Genomic DNA, 9,576 nt, shown 5'->3' on the forward strand with positions numbered 1-9,576 from the left:
GGGTTTGGGATATGCAGTGAGTTAGATGATGTGGAGTAATGATCCTGTTACTGAGTTGGTTATTCAGAAAAGGAGGTCTTAGAAATGTAGTAGTCATACCACTGCCCATGAGCAGAAATCTCCATGTTTGTGTCCATTCCAGGACGCATTGGCCAAATTAGTTGTGTTCATAACATGACCAGACAGCTTGAGTATCCAATCTGTAACCATTCCAAAACATACCCAATATCAGACAGTAAAAGATAGGAGAGATTCCTGGTCAGTAGTGCGATGGATAAACATTAGAGACTCAATCATCATTTCTCATCAACTGAAGACTGCAATCTTCATGTTAAAGTGCTACCACAACAACTGACACTCAACAGGAGCTAGTTGGCTCAATTGGCTGCACAGACAGTGGATCAGACCAGTGCCAACAGCACAGGCTTTAAATCATATAATTCCTACAGTGCAGAAAGCGTCCATTCAGCCCATTGAGTCTGCACTGACCCTTCAAAGAGCATCCACCCAGACTCAGTCCCTCATCCTAACCCTATAACCCTGCATTTTTACCATGGCTAATCCACCCAACCTGCACATCTTTGGACTGTGGGAGGAAATCAGAGCACCCAGAGGGAACTCACACAGACACGGGGAGAATGTGCAAACTGCACACAGTTACCTAATGATGGATTTGAGCCCAGGTCCTTGGCACTGTGAAGCAGCGGTGCTAACCACTGAGCCACCGTGCCACCCAATTCCCATTCAGGCTGCAGAGGACTTGGGACCTGCCCCCTTGCTCTACCTGACATGGAGATTACAATATAGTGGGTTGGATAGAGAACTAAAGAAAAATCCAGATAGAATTCTACTGGAATCTTTTCTGGGTTTTTTGCAAGGAATTTCCCTCCTTAAACCTTTCCGACTCTTTCTCCTCCTTTAAGATCCACCACGCAATCTTTTTAATCAAGCTCTTTAGCTCAGTGTTAAGTCTTGCCTCTCCATTGCTCATGGTGATGTGGTTAGCTGTGGCTCAGTTGGTAGAAATCACCTCTGAATCACAAAGGTTAGGGCTGACAATCGAGTGCAATACTGAGGGAGTGCTGCACTGTCAGAGGTGCCATTGCTTAGACAAGGTGTTAAACTGTGTTAAACCCAAACTACCTATTTGAATGGATGTAAAAGATTCCATGATACTACTCGGAAGAAAAACAGGGAAATTATACCTCATGTCAAGGGAAATATTTACCCTAAAGTTAACAACACAACAACAATCAGATGAACTGATTATTACCATATTGACATTTGTGGGTATTTGCTAAATACAAATTGGCAGCTGATTTTCCTACAGTTCAACAATGACTAAGCTAGTGTTGCTGAACAAAAAGCTCTATGGATGTAGGTGCACAATTCCCTGAAATTAGGATTGCAGGTAGACAGGATGGTGAAAAAGACATTTGGCATGCTTGCCTTCATTGGTCAGTGCATTGAGTATGGAAGCTGGGAAGTTATGCTGCTGTACAGGACATTGGTGAGGCCACTCTGGAATATTACAGTCAAATACAGTCTCCCTGCTTTGAAAAGATGTTGTTAAACTTGAAAGGGTACAGAAAAGATTTACAAGGATGTTGTCAGGGTTGGAAGGTTTGACCAATAGGGAGAGGCTGAATAGGCTGGGGCTATGTTCATTGGAGCGTTGGAGGCTGATGGGTGACAGTTATAGAGGTTTATAAAATCATGAGGGGCATGGATAGGTGAATAGCCAAGGTCTTTCCTAAGGTGGGGGAGTCCAAAACTAGTGGGCATAGGTTTAAGGTGAGAGAGGAAAGATTTAAAAGGGATCTGAGGGTAACTTTTTTCACACAGAGGGTGGTGCATGTATGCAATGAGCTGGTAGAGGAAGTGGGGGAGGCATGTACAATTACAACATTTAAAAGGCATTTAGATGCGTACAGGAATAGGAAGTGTTTAAGAGGTTTATGGGCCAAATGTTGGCAGATGGGACCAGATCAGTTTAGGATATCCAGTTGGCATGGATGAGTTGGACCAAAGGGTCTGTTTCCGTGCTGTATACCTCTATGATTCTATGACTCTAGTTGTAAAGTGCTTTGAGATGTCAAGTGGTTGAAAAAAGTGCCATATAAATGCAGGTCATTTTTTTCTTGTAGCTCCCAAAACCTTCAAAGAGTCTCAGTGAGGAGGGTGGAATGGACTGAGGCGCAAAACTGTCCCTAATTTGGCACAACAGGATGGCTAATAGAGGGATTATTGGTGTCATCGCTTGGAGTTTGGAGCAGAATTACATTGAGGATGTTTTGCCCTGCATCAGCCCAAGCTGGGAACATTTGTGCTGATAAATGTACGATTGAATTAAGAAAGTGCTCCATTCCCTAGCCTTAAATTGCACCAACTCAGAGTGCACTAAATTCACAGAAAGGTATGAATCAGCAGATTTTACCATTTCTGTACCATTGCTTTTCAAATTAAGGTAGAGATTTGTCTTAGGCAATATTGCTTCAGCTGCTGTAATATTCAGTTCCACTCTAGGAAATAGAGTGATACATTAGTGGGATATATGAAACGAGATTGATATAGTACCACTTATTTTATGTAAACAACCAATACAAATCACTACTCAAATATTTTTAGCTACTTTTAGCAATAGCAACTGGTATTTATATAGCACCGTTTAACATAGTAAATAGACCCAAGGTACCTCAAAGGAACGTCATTGGACAAGATGTGACACTGAGTTAAAGAGGTTGACGATGAGGAGAAAGAATCTGAGGTTTAGGGAGGGGATTATGTTCCAGGGAGCTGGGGGCCAATGGTGAGGTGAAGGAACGGATCATCAAGAGGTCCGAGATAGAGGAATGTAGTAGTCCTACCTTTTGAACTTTGCCGAAGGTATTGTGACCCTCAGGTTAAACTTCTTACCAATTGGTTCTCATGAGAGAGCAGCCTATGGTCCTGTGGGGCTATGGCAACTTTCAGTTATTTCTTAGAAAATTTCTGTGGCAACTGAAAGCCTTGAGTAAACAAAGCTCACACAGTTAATACAGTGCTTGGTGTGTCATGTTTTTGTGAATGGTACTCAGTGTAAATGAAGGCCTGTCTATGAACTACACATGTATCTTTTTATTTGAACCTAGGACTTTTACAAGAGTAATAACTCAGTAAGATCTAATAGGAAGTGCACTGAGCAGCACCTTTAACCCTGCATCACTGACATGATTCCTAACTACAGCACACTGAATGTAAAATGACCAGCCTCTCCCTCTGATAACAGAGGACAATTCATCACTTTTTGACGAACTTACAGATTTATCTTTCTGTCTTTGATATTGAGCTGTGGAGCACGAGCCGAGATACCACATCTATGTTAAGTTCTTATCTAAACTTGGTCAGAAGGAATAGCTGGTGATAATTTTCAAACTACTTGAGTCCAACAGCAAAGCCTCTAATGACTGACCCTGCCGTGTTGTCTCCTTCCAAAAGTTGGGTTTGATTTCCTTTTCAGCTCTGATCAAAAGGTCATTGATTCGAATTGCACTTCAGACAATTAAATACATAATCCAGGCTGATACGTAAATGCAGAATAGAGGGTGTGCTGCTTTGGTGGGAATGCAATGAAACCAAAGCCCAATCTGCCAGAATCTCAGGTGGTCACAGTAGATCACACACCATTATTACCTGGGCTTGTCTAGGAGTAATTTAGCAGTGAAGAGATGTGGATCGGCTCAAGTTGTTTTCTTTAGAACAGAGAAGGCTGAGGGGGGATCCCAACTGAGGTGTAGGGAGCATGGATAGGGTGGATAAAAAGCCCCTGTTTCCCTTAGGTGAAGGGCCAGTAACAAGGGGACGTCATGTTAAGGTGAACGGCAGAAGATTTAAAGGGGGCATGAGGGAAACATCTTTTACTTGGAGGGTGGTGGGGGTTTTGAATGCACTATCTGGAAGGTTGGTGAAGTGTGAAACCTCACAAACCTTATAAAAAGTACTTGGATGGGCACTTGAAGTGTCACAACATTCAAAGCCAAATGCTGGAAAGTGAGATTAGTGTAGATAGGTTGGTAAAAACTCGATAGGCCGAAGGGTCTCTTCAGTAGTGTATCACTCTATAGCTGGTGCCTTCAAAATATTGAAGGGCTGTGCTTCCACCATGTTTTGAGGGAGAGTTCCAAAGACACACCAGCCCCTGTGGGAAAATAAATTCTCCCGAACTTTATCTTAAACGGATGACACACAATTTTTAAACAGTGACACCTAGTTCTGGACCCATCATTAAAGAAAGATCAGGTAGCCATTCATCACAATCCAGTTTGTGGAACTGTGCATTATATTAACCTGACTACTGCCTTTTCTACATTACAACAGCAACTCCATTCCAGAAGTAGTTAACTAACAGTTATGCATTCTGAGACTTCTAAGAAAGGAACTGTATAAATAACAAGCTCTTTATTCTTTCTGCACCTTCTTGTGATATAAAACCTCTCACAGAAACAGAAGCTCCTCATTGGAAATTCTGCAGAATTAAGTTCAATGCCTGACTGTCCAGTTCAGGGCAACCATTTCAGTGCACTGACAGATTCCTGCTGTTTTAGAATAGAATTATTAACCAAAGCAAGCCTCTGTCTCATGGTCTTTAACGCACAATCCATTCAGGCAGTATCCTGTTAACGATTAAAATAATGAAAGTGGCAGGAGGCTTTGTTGGAAAGCTCAAGTGATGCCAACTAACCTTTTTAAGGAGTAAAGACTCGATGAGCCTGTTTGGTGAGTCACAGAGAATTGGACAAAGAGGCCTGCCATCCTTGGCGTTGCAGGTGGCACCTCACAACACAACGTGGCCTGACCTCTGGAACGTAGCTTGGCTCAGCCCTTTTGGCACCAGATCCTGAATTTACAGCAGCGTTTAGGCAGTGGATGAAACAAAAGTGAGGCATTCGAGCTCGGCGCTAAACTTAGAAGTACCATTTGAAAACAATGTGTTTAATACTTGCAGCAGGTCCAAGAGGCGAGGTGAACACTCCAGGCACCTTTTCAGTTTTTCACAGTCTGCCAACATCTGAGCACTGACAACTGCTGAGACTCGACAGAATGCTTTGATCCGTGAGGTTGAATCAGTGGGCTTCTGGAACAAATTGCTATGAGAGGCAACCACCCTTCCCAACGTACAGGGCACACAATCACCCATTTAGCTTTCTTGGTGGTCATGTGTTAGGAGCGAACAATACATTAAACTTTCCTGTGAATGACCATGCTGCAGACAGGGCTTGTATCAGAAAAGAATCCAAGCTACAGTTTGTGTCCAGTTCTTTGCTGCGATGTTTTATAGTATCTGTGAAGTTCAGTTATAGGAATGTGTTAGCTGTTTTAGCACAGGAACTTCAGTTTCTCCAGGTAAGCTTCAGTTTCTTTAAATAATATTTATGAACAATGTGTACATGATGTTATAATAACAAAGCCCTCTGAGAAGCTCTGGTTCTAACCGTTTTGCTCAGCCTCTGCCTGATAATCGCTGAGGCCCCAGTTATATCACAGCATAATGTGGAGCCTCATCTGCGTATTCATTAAACTCTATCGCTTCATCAGTCACCAGTCATTTCCATCTTATCTCTGGCAACATTTTGTGTTCCATGGAATGAAGGAAACACAGTGGCGCAGTGGTTAGTGCTATTGTCTCACAGCACCAGGGACCCTGGTTCAATTCCAGCCTTGGGTAACTGTCTGTGTGGGTTTCCTCCCACAGTCCAAAGATGTGTAGATTGGCTATGCTAAATTGCCCCATAGTGTTCAGGGATGTACAGGCTGTGTGGGTAAACTATGGGAAATGTGGTATGGTGGGATGGCCTTTAGAAGGTTGGTGCAGACTCGATGGATCAAATTGCATTGCAGGGATTGTCTACAGGATAGTATAAGAATTGGAACTATTACCATTTCTCATCCCACTCCCCACAGTTTGCGTATGTCAGAATGCAATGTGTGAACTAATCATCAGAAAGATCAAGGACCTCAGACTTTAACTCTGTCATCTCTCTCTCTACAGATCCTCCCTGACAGGCTGAATGTTTGTCAGCACTTTCTGTTTTTATTTCAGACTTACAGCAGCTGCAGGATTGTGCTTTTGTTTTAGGACAGTTTGCCTTGTGGTCCCATGACTGGCCTCACCCCCTGAGCTTGCTGCTGCTCTATCACCCATCATGGAATATTGTACTTACCAAGATCCCAGTGGCAGGAAATGTGGAGCGATGCCCCCATCATTACTGAAGGTGCTTCTGCTCAACCACAATTAGGAGGCTCAGCCCCCAAACAGCAGGGAGTGTCTCCTAACCAGACGGGAATCCCTGTACTGCCGGGAAGTGCACTTCTAGCAGCGAGTGTCCCCAATACTACATTGGTGTTGTCCTTTTACTGCGTTGGAGTGCTTGTAATCCTAATGAAGTGTCCCCTGCTGCAACGCACTGACCCACAACTGCATTCATTTGTCATACAGCATCACATTGCAATGCAATCGCTTTCATACATACTGAATAATTAGAATAGCTACAAACACTCTGTACACTGACACTTATATAAACCTCTCCACACTAAAATCACTATGAGCTGATTGAAAAATAATGTTCTAACTTTGACCTCCAAAGCAAAGACCCTGTTCCCTCCATGTTACCTGGTAAATGTCAGATTTGCCTCCCATTAGGAATCTTCAATAACTATTGTTTGCTTTCCAGTGAAGTGCGAGTCAATACGTTTCCTCTCAACTGCTACATTCACTTCATTTAACCTCTGCTCAACTCTGATGTGATGTGGAGGTGCCAGTGTTGGACTGGGATGGACAAGGTCAGAAATCACATGACACCAGGTTATAGTCCAACGGGTTTATTTGAAGTCACAAGCTTTCGGAGCGCTGCTCCTTTGTCAGGTGGCACCTTCCTGTTGGAATTTAACCTAGTGTCGTGTGACTTCTGACCAATTCTGATGTTGCTAAGCTTTGTGTAATTTGTTCAATCCAAAGCCCGTCAGGCCAGTCTCAGAGTTTAATCATTGAGCAGAGTTTTAACTCTTTCTGGTCAGTGCGAAAGGGGAAGGCGGGACAGTTCAAGTGGGCCCATTTTCCTGTTTCTACTAATTGTCCATTTTTAAATCAGTGGGCATTGTCGAGGGATTGAGGTTTATAAACAGATTGGAGTTCATTCTCCCATCAGGCAGTCAGGAAGCAGAGAAGTTCCTCCAAGAATTTATCCTCTTCACCAGGCTGGAAGGAGCAGCAGTGGTTCTCTGTGGCTTCCACAAAGATGGCTCTCCTGGTTTCCTCTTCCCTGACTTACTGCCCAAATGCAAGACCATTTCAATGACCACCTCACAACATCCACTCTTCCATCACTTCTAGACCTACCTTCGTGCTGGATGTCTTCAGCTGGGGCCAACACGAAGGCTCTGGATCACCCAATCATCATTGCCTCACCTTTCCTGCAGGGTCCCAACTCAACTGCTGGTTTCTGACCTCAACATATGGGTGTCATCCTGCCCTCCCCCTCATCTACCACTGGAGTTAAAACTCAGCCTTTTAATTTCAGACAGTTATTCATTGGGATTATATACATGGAAACTTTTAAATAGGAGCAAGTGTAGACTATTCGGCCCTTCAAGCCTATTCTGCCAACCAGTGTGAACATCGCTTTTTATTTATTCAATTGTAGGACGTTAGCATCTCTGGCAGGGCCAGAATTTATTACCCATCCCTAGCTGCTCTTGAGAAGGTGGTGATGAGCTGCCTTTCTGAACTGCTGCAGCCCATGTGCTGTAGGTAGACCCACAATGCCCTTAGGGAGACAATGATCACCCAACTCAGTCCTTTGTTCTCACTTTCTCCCTGCCCTTTGATCCCTTTAGCCCTAAAAACTACATCTAACTCCTCCTTGAAAATGTCAATGTTTGGCGTCAAACACTTTCCGTGGCAGAGAATTCCATCGGATCACCACTGTCTGGGTGAAGCAATTTCTCCTCATTTCAGTCCTAAATGGCCCAACACGTATTCTTAGATTGTGACGTCTGGTTCTGGACTCCCCAGAACATCCTTCCTGCATTAACCCTGCCTAGTACTGTTAAAATTTTATAGGTTTCTATGAGAGTCTCTCTCATTTCTCCAAACTTCAGTTTCCAAACTAACCAGTTCTAGATACAGCAAGTCTGATAAGCAGAGAAACCACTCTCACCTGTTCACCTAAAGGTATTGCCCTGTTCTGGGTAATGGTTCTATGATCACTCTGTGCTTGGTTGAGTGAAATAACTATACAGACATGAAGGCCAGTTCAGCTGAGCCTGTCCTTAATACACTCTGTTCTCTGGCAGTAATCACTAGATTGTGCACAGATTCCTGTGTGCCCTGTTATATGTTTTATATGTTTGAATTGCATCAAAGAAAAGAAAACATTACTTTCTAAGCGTACAACAGGTTTACTTACCAGAATTTTAAGATAGCTTTGCAATCAAGAAATGTTTGTACCATATTTATCCAGTTTCTAATAATGGATCTGCTAAATTTTGCTGAGTCAACACCCAGCTGTAATCAATCAAGCTCAGTGAACATAGATCAGTTACCATTATGTAATCAAAAACAGAATAACCAAACATTACACCCACTCCCCTCCTAATATCCCCACCAACTACAACCCAACCTCCTCCTAACACTGGAACTGATGCATGGATCAACTAACTAGTGGCTGGAATCTCCTAAACCACGATGGTCCAATTGTGATTCTCCTGCCCACCATATGAATGGACTGAGAGCACCTGTTTGGAGTCTTAACAGACCTGAATCCACCCATTTTTTTCTGGGTTTAAGCTATTTTTGATAACCATACCCCTCCTCCCCCCACCATTTCCTCAATACCCACAGCGCCCCCATCTCTGTGACAGACTATCAGTACATGCCTGCCTCTCCTCTCCTTCCCCACAGTTTCAACTCAAAGCTTGATTTTCGAAGCAGAGGCTGAAGCAAGGAGGTAACCCACATTAATAGCTGCCAGCGCAAAGTCAATTCAGAAAACAAAAAAACTTCTTTTTTGACTTTTGTCTTCCAATTGCAAATATTTTATATTATATTATATTATATTTATTTATTTAAATTTATTTTTTTTTTTTTTTTTTTTTTTTTATACAGGTGCACAGTCTCTGACCAGCCAGTCCAGAGAGTGAGGAGACTCTCTGAATCTCCTGTTTATATGTCAGCCAGGGCTCCCTGATTGGTCCATGTTAACGGCCCCAAACAAGGAACTCATAGTCAATGGATCCACCTGTTCCTTGTCCCAATTATTACAAATACAGAATAACGAGAGTAATGGATGTCTGGGGGTGATTATATGACAACGTGACATATACAATCACATAAATGAAGTTCAAACCCTGGTAATTAATGGTCTCTTTCAAATTATCACATGTTTTCTATTCTGTCCTGAAGGTGTTGACTCAGGGTAGGTTACAGCTCCATGGTCACCACCAGGTCTCTGGCAATTTACCCTGTGATTATAAATAGAGTGTGTCGGCAGGGAGAGTTCTCCTTATCAAGGTGCAGGGCTGGATGAACACAGCAGGCTA

Source organism: Rhincodon typus, chromosome 33 (genome assembly GCF_021869965.1).
Source record: "Rhincodon typus isolate 14 chromosome 33, sRhiTyp1.1, whole genome shotgun sequence".
Lineage (NCBI taxonomy): Eukaryota > Metazoa > Chordata > Chondrichthyes > Orectolobiformes > Rhincodontidae > Rhincodon > Rhincodon typus.